The sequence below is a fragment of the Piliocolobus tephrosceles genome, chromosome 12 (genome assembly GCF_002776525.5).
Source record: "Piliocolobus tephrosceles isolate RC106 chromosome 12, ASM277652v3, whole genome shotgun sequence".
In the NCBI taxonomy this organism is placed as follows: Eukaryota; Metazoa; Chordata; class Mammalia; order Primates; family Cercopithecidae; genus Piliocolobus; species Piliocolobus tephrosceles.
In genome coordinates this window covers 67,764,345-67,782,942 of record NC_045445.1, presented here as the reverse complement: position 1 = coordinate 67,782,942, position 18,598 = coordinate 67,764,345, and the positions used below count along the sequence as shown (strand labels likewise).

Sequence of the window (18,598 nt, the reverse complement as noted above, 5' to 3'; positions counted from 1 at the left end):
TATGGCGATTCCTCAAGGATCTAGAACTGGATGTACCATATGACCCAGCCATCCCACTACTGGGTATATACCCAAAGGATCATAAATCATGCTGCTATAAAGACACATGCACACGTATGTTTATTATGGCACTATTCACAATAGCAAAGACTTGGAATCAACCCAAATGTCCATCAGTGACAGACTGGATTAAGAAAATGTGGCACATATACACCATGGAATACTATGCAGCCATAAAAAAGGATGAGTTTGCATCCTTTGTAGGGACATGGATGCAGCTGGAAACCATCATTCTTAGCAAACTATCACAAGAAGAGAAAACCAAACACCGCATGTTCTCACTCATAGGTGGGAACTGAACAATGAGTTCACTTGGACTCGGGAAGGGGAACATCACACACCGGGGCTTATCATGGGGAGGGGGGAGGGGGGAGGGGGGAAGGATTGCATTGGGAGTTACACCTGATGTAAATGACGAGTTGATGGGTGCTGACGAGTTGATGGTGCAGCACACCAACATGGCACAAGTATACATATGTAACAAACCTGCACGTTATGCACATGTACCCTAGAACTTAAAGTATAATAAAAAAGAAAAAAAAAATTTCCTTACTATTATTTTAAGGGGATTTCAGGAAAGAGCGTGAATAAATGTTTGTGTGTATTCTTCCATGCTCAACCTATAATCTTCAGGTGATTTGGGGGTAGACTAAACTTTGCGAACACTAGGCTATATCCACCAATGTGATATTAACCAACAAGAGAGAATACGAGACTGATTCTTTTTTATGACGTATTTAAATTTCCAGGATCTATGTCTTGTGTGCTGACAGTTATTTTTATGGTATATTTTTTAAAAAACTGTTACAAATTTATTCTTACAGTTTGGGAATAATATGTTGATCCATATAGATTGGTTTGTTCAATTAAAATTTATTTCTTGATTATGTTACATGTATAATTATATATGGAGAAAACATGAAAAGGGATACCAGGATTTGAGTAAAAGATAAAGATTTATAATAAAAGCAAATCTTTTACTTAATTTTTGGGACCACTTTGAACCTTACTGAAGTGTTATATTTTTTCAATCATTCTGATTTCATAAAGAATGTCAGTTTTTCTATGTCTGTTATAGATAAGTAATATGCATTACATTTTTATTTTTTAATTATACAAGTAATACATGCTGACTGATAAAAAATCTTGCAATCTGTCAGTAAGACACACAGGTTTAATCTTTCACCTTTTACCCACCATACTCTCCTCCAAAGACACTTTTTTAACTTTTTTAGTATGTGTTTTTCTTTCTAAAATGTTGTATGCATTTTTGAGCAAAGATCTATGTTATGATTTATACACAAGTTTTAAAAATTCATCTATTACATTTTCAGGCCTTAGAATAATTTTCTTTTCTTTCTTTGTTTTCTTTTTTTTTTTTTTCTTTTTTTCTTTCTTTTTTTTTTTTTTTTTTTTTTGAGACAACATCTTGATCTGTCACCCAGGTTGAAGTGCAGTGGCGCAGGCAGGCTCACAGAAACCTCAATGTCCAAGGCTCAAGTGATCCTCCAACGTCAGCCTCGAGAGTAGCTGGAACTACAGGCACATGCCACCATGCCAGGCTAATGTTTTATTTTTATATTTTGTAGACATGAGGTCTCAGTATATTCCACGCTGGCCTCCAACTCTTGATCTCAAGCAGTCCTCCCTCCTTGGCTTCCCAAAGTGCTGGATTACAAGCATGAGCCACTGTGCCCAGCCTTAGCATAATTTTCAATTGCTCAAAATCATGGTGATGTTACTTGATTTTATTATGTCTCATTTACTTTTCTGTAAGTAGATATATCTTTCCAAAAATGCAGTCAATTCCCCAACTTTTATATTGTTCTTCAAAAGCATCAGCATTTCCAAGACATTAAATACTTCATATTGTACCAAACAACCTTTCAATTTAAGCATGTGGAACATAAAAATGGTGTTTTTACTTGAATCATAAGAAAGAATACACACGAGGTACTGAAACCCTTTTCTCAGGAGGAACGACATTATACTTGCAGAGCATTCACAATCCACCAGGATTAATGGTAACTAGTGCTCCTCTATTCCAAATCCTGTCAAATTTGCCAATATTTGTTCTGGAAAGGTAAAAAATGCTGCAACAGTACAATGAAATGTTCCCTAAAGAACTCTTATATATTTGGTTTCAGGAATTTCAGTGATTGGTTCTCCTGAGTAAGAAAGATTTGCTTTGCAAAAAATTCTTGTATCTCAAATTCACTGGTTTTCACACCAACTGCAGTGTCCCTGGTCTGCAAACCATTTCATCTCAACTACTATTACTTTTCCATATAGAGGAAAAAACATCCTCAATCCACTCTCACCTTTAAGAAAAGTATCCAAATGCTTTTATAAGCTTGTCTTGCCGTGCTTCCAGACTTACTACTTGGTGTTTCTGTACCTCAGTATCGGAATACTCAATATCAAGTGAAGTTCGTGTACTATTCATAGTTTCAGTGGCACATGTCTCTCAAGCATATGTTTTCAATGCATTTGTTGGTTTACTATAAAAGATATCACGAAGAATACAGTTAAAGAGACATGTACCGCTACGTGGGCATGCCACATTCCAGGAAGCTCCACGTGTTCAGCGTCAGCGAGTTCATATAGTATCTTGTTCTTGATTCACAGATGCAGCATCTCTCATCTGTGGAAGCATATTATTTACGTATTTTGTACATTTTATTGTTAGCTTTGGCTCTGTGTTTTTCCTCTCCAAGTCTTCTCTGTTTATTTTGGCCTTTTTTTTTAATATATCAGAGGCCTTCTTCAAATATATGATAATATTTGACTTCCCATTCATATTAAAAAATGAGGCACTGCAAAGTGTATTAGTAGCTCTAAAGATGTTTTCAAACATATTAGGACTCAAAAAGTGCCTTCTATGCAGCAGTGGGAAAGTGACTGGAGAATATGGTCTACCAAAACAAGGGAGCAAATAGAGAAAAAGGAAGATTAAAGGAATAGGGAATTCAACACAGGATGATGGCAAAGAGAATATCCAGGATGGTAGATATGCAATAGACCTGGAGAGAAACTAGCCCAAAGCTGAGCAAAGAGGTAAAAGGCTCCAAGAGGGAATACTTCTGGGAAAATGGGAATTGAGGAATTACCTGATGTGTTTGCTCATGTGGAAAATAGTGTGGAAACAATGACGGAATGTTTGTTTACAATTAGTAGTAGGTTCATAAAAATCTAAGAATATAAAGAAAAGGATCAATTATTAATGCCTGCAAAAAGAAGAAATTATAAGAGAAAAGAAAAGTAATAACAGTATACTAGTCAGTTCAACTACAAACAAAATGTGTATGGTCATACCAATGTAAACGCTGAGTGCCAATTTTCCGTAAATTATGATATAACTATATTGAAAGCATGGGGAGGGGAAGTTTAGGAGTTTATGTGTAAGAGGTCTAAATCCTTATCTACTATCATAGGAAGCCAAAAGGTAGAATTTAAGCGTGATTAATCAAGAAATAGCAATACAAGCATATTGTTTAGAGAAGTGGAGATAAGTGCCAGTAGAGATAACCAAAACATTTGAAAGTTGTCTCCTTTGAGGAGCAAGTTTGGAAGTTTGGGAATAAATTGGCCAAGAGAACTATTATTTACTAGTTGTCTTCTTAGCATTCTTTTCTTTTCTTTTCTTTCTTTCTTTTTTTTTTTTTTTTTGAGAAGGAGTCTCACTCTGTTTCCCAGGCTGGAGTGCAGTGACTAGATCTCAACTCACTGCAACCTCCGCCTCTTGGGATCAAGTGATTCTCCTGCCTCAGCCTCCCGAGTAACTGAAATTACAGGTGCCCACCACCATGCCCAGCTAATTTTTTTTTGTATTTTTAGTAGAGTTGGGGATTTCATCATGTTGGCCAAGCTGGTCTCGAACCCCTGACCTTAGGTGATCTGCCCTCCTTGGCTTCCCATAGTGCTAGGATTACAGGCGTGAGCCACTGTGCCTAGACCATTATTTGACTTTCTAAACTATATACACTTTCTACTTAAAAAAAAAATTTACCTGAAATTAAAATGCAGATTCATGGGCCCATCCCTGGAGATTTGTACTTATTTAGCAGGGGAAGAATCTGCATTTTAAATGAACATCCCAAATTTGAGAAACAAATCAATGTAGCCCTTTTCTGTGCTTATTCTAAAAATAATTTTTTCAAAGACACTTGGAGGTTTAAAATTTTTCTTCTAATTTTACTGTTCTCATTTCTTCCTTGGCTTCAAGTTTCTTGATAATGTATAAAGAGGTATATATGTGCAATTTAAAAACATTTGTCCTTGAGTGTGTCTATTTTTCCATCTTTTGTGTGCCTCCCTTTATAACATAAGCTCATTTGAGAACTCCTTATAAGGTCACATCATCTTTAGATTCATTCTCCTTCTATTTTACTTGGGGATTATTTTTTGTTGTATAGTGAAAATTTTATTTTTGAGAACTTCCCACTTCTTAATACAGGCTTCTCTTCTAGGGTCTCAGTCCACAGGTTCATAACAACATTTTCTCTGAACTTAATTGCCTCAGATTACTTAGGCGTCAAGGGTTGCTTGATTTTAAATTTGTTGTCTTTGTCCTAAATTTAGGAGATGCCTCTCAGTCTAATTCTTGCCTTATCATGCCACAGGACACAATAATATAGTGTTTTACTAATTCTCCAGGGTGTTACAACTTTAAAGTTCTGACAAAGGAGAGTGCCCTCTGACAGATTACTGTAGCCTAACCCGTGACCTCCACGCTGATGTCAAACAACAAATGCTAAATCAATCTAAAACATTCATTTTAAATTGGAAGCAAAATATCTAGCTCAGAATTAAAGGAATTTACCTGAATATTTGGAAAAATATGAATCTTTTACTTAATGAATATTCTTTAAATTTCTACTATGAAATTCTCACTCATGATTGTTGGACACACAAAAAGAAATATTTCATGTCTATCTGACTAAAGGAAAATATTACTTCTGATGATTCCTGTTGCTATATTAATATTTCTAATATTTTATTTGGTTAGTATATTTTATTATTTTCATAAATTCAAGATTCCTGTAATACAGATAAAGCAATGGGCACACATGAAATCAAGCTGAGAAAATGTGCTTCTGATGTTTGAGGTATTTTTCTTTTAGTTCAATCAATGTGACCATTTTTTAATGCCAAATCATGTTAAACATAAAGTTTTTTTTTTTTTTTTTTTTTGGCAGTCTTTTACTCTATCGCCCAGGATGGAGTGAAGTGGCGCAATCGCAGTTCACTGCAACCTCCACCCAACAGGTTCAAGTGATTCTCCTGCCTCAGCCTCCCGAGTAGCCGGGACTATAGGTGCCTGTTACCACACCAGGCTAATTTCTGTATTTTTAGTAGAGATGAGGTTTCTCCATGTTGGCCAGGCTGGTCTCGAACTCCTGACCTCAGGTGATCCACCTGCCTCAGCCTCCTGTAATCGATTAGGATTACAGGAGTGAGCCACCTCACAAGGCCACTTTTTTTGTTTTCCTTATATTGAAACAACTGCATAATTTCTATCACATTATTTGTTAGCATTAAACCAATATTATATAATATGTATCTAAAGCATCAGCTGAATTGAATCTTTACATTCCTCTAATTAAGACACAGTAACATTACTGTGACATTTGTTGAATTCAAGTCTGATATTAAATTATGCAAGAGCTAAGCCTCAGAAATTTGTTTTCTTTTCAAGCCCAGATAGAGAAACTGTTACATCAAACACATTTTAATGTGAACTCTATAACTTTTTAGAAGACATAGATTAGTGAGATTCGGTTCCAGTGACTGTGGGAAATTAAAAGTGGTTGCTAACCTGGAGACCCAGAACCTACCCATTCATATTTGAGGGTTTTCCGTACTATCAACACCAAAGAACTAGCTTAAGCCCCCAGCAGTTCTTCAACTGGACGAACTGATTACCTTGTCCATTTGGAGTGTTCAGTATCCATGGTGTAAATTTTCATCCTGCTTCTGAAGAAAAGTGAACCAATTCAAAACATTATACATAATTCTCTGTACTTTAAAAGTCAGAAGAGATGATTTTTAAATAAATCCTAGTTGACCCTAAATGGTAGTTCTTCATAAAATTTGGACATTTACATGGAGGTTCCCATTTGCGGTCAGTAGGGTTGCATTTGATTCTTAAGACAATTCAACTAAAATTATGCAGTATTTCTATGTTTCTTACTGTAAACAATAGGTCACTTTACAGACTAAAGTTACTATGCATGTGACCCTGAAAGATGACAGTAGGGCACTGTTTAAAGAAAACCAAATTTCTAACTTCTATACAGCTGAATTGCACAGATATATTTAGCATACTTTATTTAATACCATATATCTGAAAGAATTCTAAAATATTTTGACCAAATGTTAACATTTTTTTCTTTTAAAGCAATATTTATGTAGTCATGAATGTAGGAAAATAATTTGTGACAACATCTCAGGAACGTGTACACACAGAAACTTCTCAAGCCAAGAGATACAGATATAACATATTCTATAAAATAGCAAATTGTTATTGAAAACAATTGGTAAGCTCATAAAAAAATTTTATTTTAGCATAGAATTTCAGCAAGTTTGAGATGCAGAGGAATACATAATCTGTATAGTTTACATCTTCATCCCAAAGTAAAACATTATCATGCTGGAAAACTGAAAGAAGTCTGATTTATTTGAAAACACAAAAATAATTCTGTTCATTTATAGTCAAACAATGGTGTGGTAGCTATATTGTGGACTAAAAAATTCTTTCAGAATTCTGTATTTGTTTTATTTTGTCCACTTATTTTACTTTGCTAAATTTTAAGCAATTTAGATTTCAAAAATAAAAGGATTAAATACTCTTACTTGTCACTAGATGGCGGTAACTCCAGGATGGGTCTCAGGAGGCAAAGCAGTAAAATGGAAATTTTTGCTTGTTTGCACCAAAGATAAAGATATGTAGTAACTTTGACTGAAATTTCGGTGGAGGTGGCAGAATGAGCATATTTGTGAGGAGGAGAGGACAGAGAGCTGTGCATGTCTGACTTTTTTGTGTTGAGGACATGGTCCATTGCTTACAAGAGAATTGAAATAAAATTTAAACCAAATGAGGAATGAGAAAAAGGTAAACATGTTATATGACAAAACACAGAACATTTTCATTTTCACATATTGCCCTTATATACAGACATTTACTATTTATAGTTCAAACAGAATGATGTATGAGTCCTTGTTAATGGTGATTATAGCAGCTTTTGTTGCTACAGAGCCATGACACATAATTTTAACATGAGAACAGGTCACATCTTCCACATGATGTTTTCTTCCTTTCCAGACATTTTTGACTCAAAATGCACCACTTAACTCTGTTTTAAGTTGAGAGATTTGATAAATTATTTGAAAATGTACATCTTACTGAGTTCGAAATGAATTTTTGAGACACTGGGTGATGATGACTGGTATCAATGGAAATTTATACTTTGTGTGAAAAGCCTTCCCAAGACAATAGAGACAAGCGTGGTTGGCCAAAGTAAAAGCCTCATATTGAGAGACTTTAGTGAATAGCACGGTGAGCCACAGTTCATTCTTAGAACAAAACTTTTCAGAAGTTAGTATCCGAACAGGATACAAACATCAGTTTACATGAAAGGTATTTGGTTCTTTCATCAACCATCAATTATCAGTTAAAAATTTCCTGTTGAAGCACTCAGATTTCTTTCTCTAGCTGTAAAATTACATTGAGAACTGACATCCTGACAGGTAGAAACAGTTGCATTGCATGAGGAATGTGACATGTTCAAAGAAAAGAGAAGTGATCCGATTCCTTACTGGAGAAAATCAAAGACTGATTAGCCCTCACAGAGCAAGTTGAAACCTGTTGAAGGTTTGAAAAAAGAAGTACAATTTTGGACAGAGCAGAGCTTTGTATTCTTTTAAGCAACTGTTTTACTCAAATGCTGCTGTGTTTCTCCCTGTCAGACTTTGCTATGAACTTGGAGAGAAGGGATGGAGATTCAAGTAGTGTTTTTTTTTTTTTTTTTTTTTTTTTTTGTCATTTGTTATTGTGAAGTTAGAAGTTAATTTTCTAGATGAACTGAAGGGCTCACTCTTACTTCTCATCTCACTCTCACACTCCTACCCTCCAGCCATATTTACTGTTATCTCCATGTCTCAGCGTCAAAGGCCATCCTTGCCCCAACTTTCTACTCCTTTCACCTGGATAATTTCAACTGATCCTTCATGGCTCAAGTGTCACCTATCTTGAGAAGCTTTCCCTGATTCCCCCTGTTAGGGCGGTCAGATTTAGCAAATTAGGATACAGGAAGCCCAGTTAAATTTGAATTTCAGATCAGCAATGAACAATCTTTTATATAAGTATATTCTAAATATTGCATCTTGTATTTTTATTTGCTAAATGTGGCATCTTACCTTAGTTAAGAACTTTTTAGTCACTTCCAAAATGACTAATTTTCATTGACCATAGCAAATAATTTCATGTGAGAATGTCTTCATCATTGTTTGCTTTGTATACTTACAAAATAAATGAATATGACTTTTGTGAAAGGACTGATTACAAAATATCATTAAATTAATACAAATTGGCTTTCAACATAAAATTCTCCAGTGTTTGACTTTTTTTGACCCAATGATACTGTATTTATTTACATGCTTACTCTCTGCAAAAGTGTGGTTGAGGAATAGTCTATCATTTCTAATTGATAAGTATTCATTGTTATAAAGCAATGTAACAAAAGAGATTCATAATTTATTCCCACAGAAAGGAAGAGTTTATGTCTAAGTATTGTCACTATAATTGACAGTGGATTAAAATGCAGTAATTGGAAGAAATATAAATGACTTTATTAGATCTTTTTGAAGATACTGCCATAATCACCAATCACTGAAAACATTTCTAGTAACTCCCTATTTTACTTAATAATGGATAGCCTATCTTTAAAACATTAAAAACAGATGTTACTGCATTATTTGACTGCTGATGTATGTAACAGAAATGACACACTAATTAATTTAGTGCAGCATAGATGTTCAGATTTTTTATCATGACTGACAATATTAAGAAAACATTCAATTACAATCAGTAGCAATTAATTATTTATTGATTTTACATTATGCACACATTAATACAATACTCTTAATTATGCAGAAGATGGGATCATTTTCATATTGATATGAAGACTTTGAATTCATTAGTTTTATTTAAAAACAAAAAAATTAAGTTTGAGTAAAAAGTGTTGACCCACACTGAAATATAATCCTCTTGGGATATTAATATCACATTGATTTGAAGTTCTCTTTAAAAGACTGCCTAAGAAATACGTGCTTTTGAGCAAAATTGCATTAATTTAAATATGCTGTTTAATTATATATTTCTGAGGTGGCCAGTTGTCTTTTACTTCCTAGAACTGCACAGCTTTCAGCACTTAATCACATACTCTGCACAATGCTGATGAATGTCTCATATGTAGTTGTAGTAGGAATGCAACAAATAGTTGCTGTCTAATTGTTGATCCTGAAAAACATATGACATTTTTATGATGGAAATGTATTCTCTGGGTTTCTGGGAAAGGTGGGGTCACCTCTGCTTACAGCAGTCAGTGAAACTTTGAGGCAGACTAAATTTTTTTTTTTTTTTTTTTTTTTTTTTTGAGACAGAGTCTCACTCTGTTGCCCAGACCGGAGTGCAGTGGTACGATCTCGGCTCACTGCAACTTCCGCCTCCTGGGTTCAAGTGATTCTCCTGTTTCATCCTCCCAAGTAGCTGGGATCACAGGCGGGTGCCACCATGCCCGGCCAATTTTTTGTGTTTTTAGTAGAGATGGGGTTCTACCATGTTAGCCAGGATGGTCTCGATCTCCTGACCTCATGATCCACCCACCTCGGCCTCCCAAAGTGCTGGGATTACTGGCGTGAGCCACCGCGCCTGGCTGAAGATAGTATTTTATAAGCTGAGAGAGAGAGAATTTTAGGCAGAGGGGATTCTAGGGAGAGAAACAGCACACACAAAGGCTTGGAAATGCAGGATTAGCGGACATAGACTATAATAGTTTGACTGGAGTGGAGGTGATTTAGCAGTAGTGAGAAGAAAATATGATTCATTGGGGTCAGGCCTGGGAGTAGGCTGGAGTAAGCAGGATGTTGGTCTAGAAGCAGGATGTTGGTCTAGAAGCAGGATGCCTCAGAAAGAAAACAAAATTCTTAACTTAGCATCACTACTATAGATAATCATTTTTTCTGCCTTCCCATAGGCCCCAAGTAGTGCCCTGACTTGGTATCTGGCTCAACTTAGTATTCTATAGATGAATCAATTTTTAAACACAAATCATTCTATTCAGTGTAGGTCAGTGCAGGTGACAAGGGACATATTTCTTAAAATGTTAAGATACTATTTCTCCTACCTTGAAGGCCTCCACTAAACTGGATTTGATTTCAATAATATTAGGAAAGCCAAAGCTACAGTCAAATTGCTTTTAATACCATCACCCAAACTCCACAGCATAGCCCATGGTCTTCTTTTTAGTTCTGAGAGGAAGTTATCTTCATAATCACTCTTAGAAAGGGAAAATGAATGGGCTAAGTGTAAGCAAAGAAGAAATTCACATTCTAGTTGGCAAAAGGAGGGGGCTCACTTACTTATCTTTTTCTCCACTTGTTTTTGGGAGTACAAAATTCACCTAATTGTAAAGGTACATAGATCAGCTTTCCATTATTTAAACCACCTTGTTTCTGGAGTCCTATTTCCTGTTAATTGTCCTACTTCTCTTATAATCTGTTGTAAATTACTATACCCAGAAACATGTGCTATATATAATTTACAGAAAATTCTAATGAAGAATATACTATAATTTATGTAATTTATATATGCCGGGCTCCCCTTGGCTTTCTAATCCACTCTCAATATTATCTGTTCTACTTCTTAAGCACCTGGACAAGTTAAGACATTAAACAATATTCCATGTACTACATTTAACTTTGAAATTTATTGAATATTGGATTCTTTTATGAACCAGGCATATGCATTGCTTGTTTGCTTCTTCAAATAGATTTATACACTTGATGGAGATGACTGGAATATTGGAACTGGGTAGAGGAGAAGCACAATTTTAGGGAAAAGCTCTCTCTGACAAATATTTCTCCTATCTCTATTGCCTATTTCTCTAGGGGTCTCTAGGATACTGTTGGGTTAAATTTGTTTGTGAGAACAAATAGTGGATAGGAGCTGGTGAAAACTAATGTGTGGGTGGAATTTCACAGACAAAATTGATCATTCTGTTATGTCTATAAAATCAGCACTATTCTGGAATACAGACAGTGTGGAGGAGTACAGCACAAACTAAGGCTACCTGTTTATTTTCATGTATAGGAACAATTAAAACCAAGTAGTTGAAAGATAGATGAACAAGATGAGACCTGGTCAACAAGCAAGTGCTCAGGTGATGGATCTATGTAGGCCTCCTTTTTGATATAATGTGTTCCTGGAGAAGATATTTTTTTAAGATTCTTTACCATAAATTAAAAGCCAAGCTATATGTTTATTTTATCCTGAATATATATGCAGTGATACCATCATGTCTTCTGACATCACTGGAAATCGTCGATATGTAATCGAGTAGGCAAGAAGTGAAGTAAGTAGGTCCTTCTTCAATCAGGAGGATAAAGCTCCTCAAACTTTTTAATAGAAGTCATTTGTGAGAAACTTACAGTTTTATGGATCCAGATTTAGAAGGATTGAGCCCATGAGTGTACCTACGAAGCCATTATCTTTTTTAAATGCACTAAACCAAGACAATGACTCTGGCACATTAACAGTCAGACTTAACATGGCTTTTTTCCCCCATTTTAAATGACCAATACGGAGAACTGTACAATCAGTGTTTATTTGTCATACTTTGTCGTAAGAAACTTCTCAGGATCTCTTTCTTTCTCCCCTCTCCTTTTCAGGAAGCTTATGACCTTGTTTCACTTTAATGATGGTTGCATGCAAATTGGTAGGTGGTGGCAGTGCTCCTCTGTGTCTAGTTCACCATTCAAATACTCAAGACTTTTCATGTGTTATGACTCAGAGTTGTTTTCTCAAGCCAAAGATCCCAGAGAGGCGTAGATCGCTGGAAGTTAAAGATGAAACAGTATTTGTGCTCATCTTTTAAAAGTGATCCTATTTAGCTGAATTATGAAACATGTTTGTCAGATATTCTTGCCAGCATCTTGGTCCTCTCTCTACTCCCAGATATCTGAATATGATTCTCAGGCCTGGGCTACTTTCCCTCTACTTCTCGTATTTCCCAAAGCCTGCATTGCAGAAATGTGTGCGCTGGCTTTTCCCTCCTACCCACTTCCGTTTTCTACTACTACTTGTCAGCAACCTCCTTCCTGTGCCTTTTATAATTATTTCTAGTTGAGAGAGTTACAGTTTGTATATACTGAAACTAAAATTTGAAAACTCCATCAAAAGGTAAGTGATGCTAGTTAACAGGAATAGCCCTTATCCTGTGACAGGTACTATTTTAAGAAATTTACATATGTTATGCTGTATACATTTACTCTTGGAATCTCACAGAACCCTATGAGGAAGATACTATTATTATTTATTCCAATTTTATAGATCAGAAAACTGAGGCATGAAGAGGTTAAATATTTTGTCCAAGATCACCCAGTTGATAAACTGGGGAGCCAGACTTTGGACACAGGCGGTCTGGCCAGTTTCCACTTCCTTAACCAGTCTGCTAGACTGCTTTCTCAGAGAGGAATAACTAAATGTTGGCCCAAAGGGATCTTGTGGTTGTGAAGAGATTACTGTAGTGTGTGAGTTCTAATTGGGCAGCAATCAATGAATAAAACATTGAACTGTAAAGAAACAAAAAGTACAAGTACTGTTCATACTGCAAAGGGATGTCTTCAGTTTATGTTCATTTTCATCAAGTACTCCTCTTTATTAGTTGAACGTAAGGCACGTTTTGGACATGTCACAAGTTTCTCAATAGTTTGGAATGTACAGATATGTTTTTGTGTCATTTTCTCTCAACTCAGAACTTTGATACTATAAATGTAAACATTGAAAGTTGTTTTATTAACATTTTCAAAAACCTTAAACCTGCAATTTATGATTTGTGCCACCATATGGAGACTGAGTCAATCATATGGCTCTAAAGCCAAGATAATTGTTTTGTCTAAGATGCAGACACACAGGGTTTTTTTTTTTTCTAACAATACAACCCTTCCCCAATTTATTAAGTAATTTTCCTGTCTTCTTTATTAAAGATACAACTTTATATTTAAAACATCACATTTTTATAAAAAATACTTTAGGCCAGGCGCAGTGGCACATGCCTGCAATCCCAGCACTTTGGGAGACCGAGGAGAGTGGATCACCAGGCCAGCAGATAGAGACCATCATGACTAACATGGTGAAACCCTGTCTCTACCAAAAATACAAAACATTAGCTGGGTGTGGTGGCGGGCACCTGTAGTCCCAGCTACTCGGGAGGCTGAGGCAGGAGAATGGCGTGAACCCGGGAGGCGGAGCTTGCAGTGAGCAGAGATTGTGCCACTGCACTCCAGCCTGGGCGACAGAGTGAGACTCCGTCTCAAAAAAACAAAAAACAAACAAACAAACAAACAAACAAAAAACCTTAGAAATTTAGTGTAGAGCAGTTTTTTTATAAGAAAGTATACGTATAGTGTAGTGGTTAAGATTTGGCTTCTAAATTCATATTTGAATGTATTTCCAGCTCAGCTATTTTATATCTGTATGACCTTGGACATATTAATTATTTTAAGCCTTAATTTCTTCGTCTCAGAAATGGAGATAACAATGGAATTTACTTCACAGAATTATCATGAAAATTAAATAAGAGGGTGTTTAGAAAGTCTTTAGCATAATGCCTGCACAAAGTAAGCATTCAACAGATGTCAGTTATATAAATATTATTACAGTAACTTTATTATAAATATTTAACATTTTACACAACTCACTCAACCCTCAGGTGGCCTGTATACATATTACTGGAAGTTTATTGTCAACTTTTAGTTGGCTTGGTGATGAAGTGTTGTTTATCTATATGAATTTAGCCAAATGGTTCAGTTATTTTATCTGGATTATTCCAGCAAAACTCAGAGAAGTCCTTACCTATATTTTCAACTACACAATCATTACCTTTGTTGCTTTCTTTACCCAACTTTTGTAGGGGAAAAGCAACAACAACAACAAAAAGCAAAAACTGCCTAGTATTCTGATCGCACTGAGAGTGTATTTTCCCAATCAGAGAAAAGTACCTATTTTTCTCCTATCCATAATCAGAAGGGTTATAATTTCTCTCCATTTTCTCAAGTCAGAGCTGGTTATTCTGCAAACAATAGTAAATGTACACATTAGCTCTATGCAGTTTTATCAGCTCCCAGCAATGATTTGAAATAACTATCTCAATAACATACTTCCTCTATTGAGCTACCCTTACCTAAAACAAAACATGTAGAATAAAAAAATTTAATGAGATTTCAAACAGAGATGTAAATATGCTTCATTATAATTTTGTAATATATTCATTGCAGATTGGTAACAAGTAAATTCCTTAGGGTTCACGGGAAGCAAACATAATGTAATATAAATTTATCACACTTAAGTTTTGTAAGGAAATTAATGCTTAAACAAAAATTAAAATAATTATTAATCTGAGAAGCCAGTCATCACTAAAAAGATCCAGAAACTACCAGTAAGCACAAATCATCATTGTTTTAACAAAAAATAAATATTTTATGCTCATCAACCTCTTAGGACCTGACTCAGAATGATAACAAACATTTATGTAGAACAACAGGTTATAGATCATAATCACATATTTATCCATTAGATAAACATGTATGAGCACTTACTATGAGTCAGTAACAGTGGCTGGCACTTGAAGTATCATATTGATTGAGATATGCATAATCTCTTACCTGACTAAACCTTATTCTAGGAGAGAGCCTACTACTAACTTGCAAACAACTTGCACTACAAGGAAGCATGTTTTAACTACCTTAAGAGAGGCACAATGTGCAATAAAAGTTCAGAAGAGTGAAAGCCCATTTCTGGCTGAAAAAAGGAAATGAGGGAGGTCTTCCTGGAGCTGAATTAAGCTTCCTTTTTCAAGTGTGGTTAGGATTTGGGTGGGTGGAGATGAGGAGGTGTGCACCAACATACTTTATGGTAAAAGAATGTCATGAGCATTAGCACTCAAATAGGAAAGTATAAGAAGTTTAAGAATAGTAGAAAGTAATACTCATTTATTGGTGCACAGGCAACATGTCAAAGAGCACTGGTGGAAAGGATCAAAAGGTAAATCACTGGTCGGGTGTGGTGGCTCACGCCTGTAATCCCAGCACTTTGGGAGGCCAAGGTGGGCAGATCACAAGGTCAGGAGTTCAAGACCAGCCTGGCCAACATAGTGAAACCCCGTCTCTACTAAAAAAACAAAAATTAGCTGGGCATGGTGGCTCGCACCTGTAGTCCTAGCTAGTCGGGAGGCTGGGGCAGGAGAATTGCTGGAACCTGGGAGGTGGAGGCTGTGGTGAGCCGAGATCATGCCACTTTACTCCAGCCTGAGCAACAGAGTGAGACACTGTCAAATAAATAAATAAATAAATAAAATAAGTAAATCAAAGAAGAATTAAAGGTCAGTCTAAGGAGTTTGGAATTTATCTGGTAGCCAGTGGGGTAGTAATGAGTATTTCTAGTAAATAGAGTGAAACGTTAGAAAAAATAATCCATATGCACTGGTATATAGAATGGAAGAGGAAATGCCAGAAAGTGGGGAGATTAAGAGGTAATTATTGTAATGGTATCCAAAGAACACATAATGAACAAACCCAAGGTGGTGGCATTGGGAATGGAAAGGAATGGAAGGGAGAGATATTGCTGAGAGAGAAATTGCAAAACTTAGTGATTAATTGGATGGGAGTATAATGGATAGAGAGAAATCAAAGAGGTCTCCCCAGTTTCCATTTCAGGTGACTTGCTGTATGGAAAAAGCATTTAGAAATATCAAAAATGAAAAACAAAGACCTTTTTGAAGAAGATAAGGATTAATTCAAAACTGAAATAATTCAGTTTTGGACATGTTGAGTTTGAGGTGATCATAGGACATCAAAGTGGAGACGTCCAATTCTATAGGAGGGTTTCAAGAAAGCTAGAAATAATATTTGAGGTAATCTGTAAAATAGTTGTTGGTGGTGCTGTAGACTAGAGAGTTCATAAAATTGCCACAAGTAAGAGTGTAGACATCAGGAATTTTGACATTTCAGGGTCAAGATCAAGGACATGAAAAAGAAAAGCTGTGTAAGGAGGAGAAACACATTGTTAGAAAGTCATTAAAACAAAAGATAGAGGTTCAAAAAAGGATGTTAGTAGTGTAAAAAGCTGCAGAATATCAAAGGATGAAGATTTAGAAAACAGCTTTGTATTTGGCATTTAGGTCAGTAATCACCTCCCGTAGATTAGTTTCAGCCAAGGGGCAAGCAGAAATAAAATTGCTAAAGGTTAAGACACGAGAGAAACAATTGTAGATTTCAAAAAGTTTGTGAAAAGATGGTACCTTCAAGTGGATCTCAAATTTCCACCTACAACAGAATCACTTAGGGGCTTTGTTAAATGCAGGTTGCTGAGCCTCAACCCCAAGGTTCTAATTCAGCAGGTCTTGGGTAGGGCCAAACTGTTTGCATGTGTATCAACCACCCAGGTAATGCTGATGCCGGTGATCTAGAGACCACACTCTGAGAACTATTTTTAGAGCAAAAAGTTTTGATTTGTGTTAAGGATTCATAGCCTTGAACATTTTATGTAGTAAAAGGTGAAAAGAGCAAGTAGAGAGGGAGAGACTGGAGATGCAAAAGGAAGAGGTGGGAATAAAATAGATTTGTCACTTGAACGATGTGAAAGAAAGGAACGAAAAACATCAATGAAGGCAGTGGAGGGGGCTTTTTATTTTTAAGAGAGAAGATGCAAAAATCCTTTTAGGAGGGGAGAAGGGAGGCGGAGGGAATGCCTGTCAAACAACTTTGTGGTAAAATCATAGAGAAGTGGGAGGCAGTAGCTGATGAGAGTGAGGGGAAGAGTGACTTGCAAAGAGTAGAAAAGCTTTGGAGTAGTTGCTACAGGGAATTCAACAGGGAGTCAACAAAATGAATAAAAGGACACTAAGTAGCAGTGGGAGACCAGCTGAAGTTACAATAGCTTGAATATGAACAGTTAAAAGCCCAAGATTTAAAAGGGAACAATACATTGAGAGACACTGGTGGAATTTAAGAAGACATGTTTCCCTCTCCTTTAGGAGAGTATAGTATGAAATAGCGTATGTTAAAAGTTGGTAAGCACTTATACTTTATAAGGTATTTTGAAAGTTTATTTTTTTATATTTCAGTTAGAAAATGTTCATTTTCCTTTAAGCATCCGATTTTAACTGTTACTCTTTGGGTTTTGACCAATTCTCTTGATGCTCTGCTGGTCCCCTTTCTCCACCTTTGCCTCCCTTGGAATTTATCTTCAATTTAACATTGTAACTGAATGAAAAAAATGATATTATAGATCATTTTATAACCAGTGTCCTAAATGGGGTATACATACATACATACCTATAGGCTTTCATCGCTTAAATTCTCCATTATACGAATGCTTTCATTTTACATTTATTGTCTCGCTCAATTTCCTTTTATTGTTTACCTAAAAGTGAACCTTAGAGGTCTCCTGGGAGGTTGTGATTAGCGGCCACATTAGAGGTTGTAACTTCAGTTGGCTGAGGATTTCAAATAAGTCCATTTATTACCTTGGGATTTGCTTGAATGCCTGATCTGAAAACCGGTCCCTTCAAATAGTTCTGGATATTCTGCAGTGCTGCATAAGCTTGCCAATATACGTATTTTTAATTTTTAATTAAAATGGTACCTGCATTTTACTGACAGTGTCAAAGTGAAATATTTTGCCTAAAGTCACAAATGAGCACCCTCCCCTCCAAACTGAGTATGGACTAAGATAAAACGTAAATTGTTAATTAAGCCATGGAAGTTTACAGCATTTCAGTGTATGGGAAACTACACTTAGGCCCCAAAGCATTCCACTGGAATTAGAACTTCTTCTGATGAGATATGGTACCTGCTCATACTAATTTTGTCCTTATTTGTTGTGGTGGTTGGCTCCTGTCTCATATTAATTCATAAACCTTGAGTATTTTCTTCGTTTTAATGCAGTGCCTCTCTATCCATACAGAGTCATCTCCCAAGGGTACTCTGTTTAAGGCAACCATTTTATGATTTTATATTGCATCAAGCAATTCGAAACGTACAGGGTGTTGACGCGAAAGGCTTCCCCTGGTCTTGTAGAAACCTAGCCCTCTTTAGAAGTATGTTTGACTTATGGAAGACATTAAAATCAGAAAGGCACAAAAACAAACCCTGTGTGTAAAATTGATTGTCTCAATCCCAAAGCACTGATAGTAATAATAGAAAGAGTAGTGATAAAAAATGGAATAATAAAAAAGTCAAGAAAAAAGCAAGGAGGTAA

General features: G+C 35.9%; 1 pseudogene; it reads right to left on the bottom strand.

The window, feature by feature from the left end:
• Nucleotides 1–1,822: 1,822 nt before the first annotated feature.
• On the bottom strand, nt 1,823–2,506 carry LOC111536072 (annotated as a pseudogene).
• Between the last annotated feature and the right edge of the window lie 16,092 nt (nt 2,507–18,598).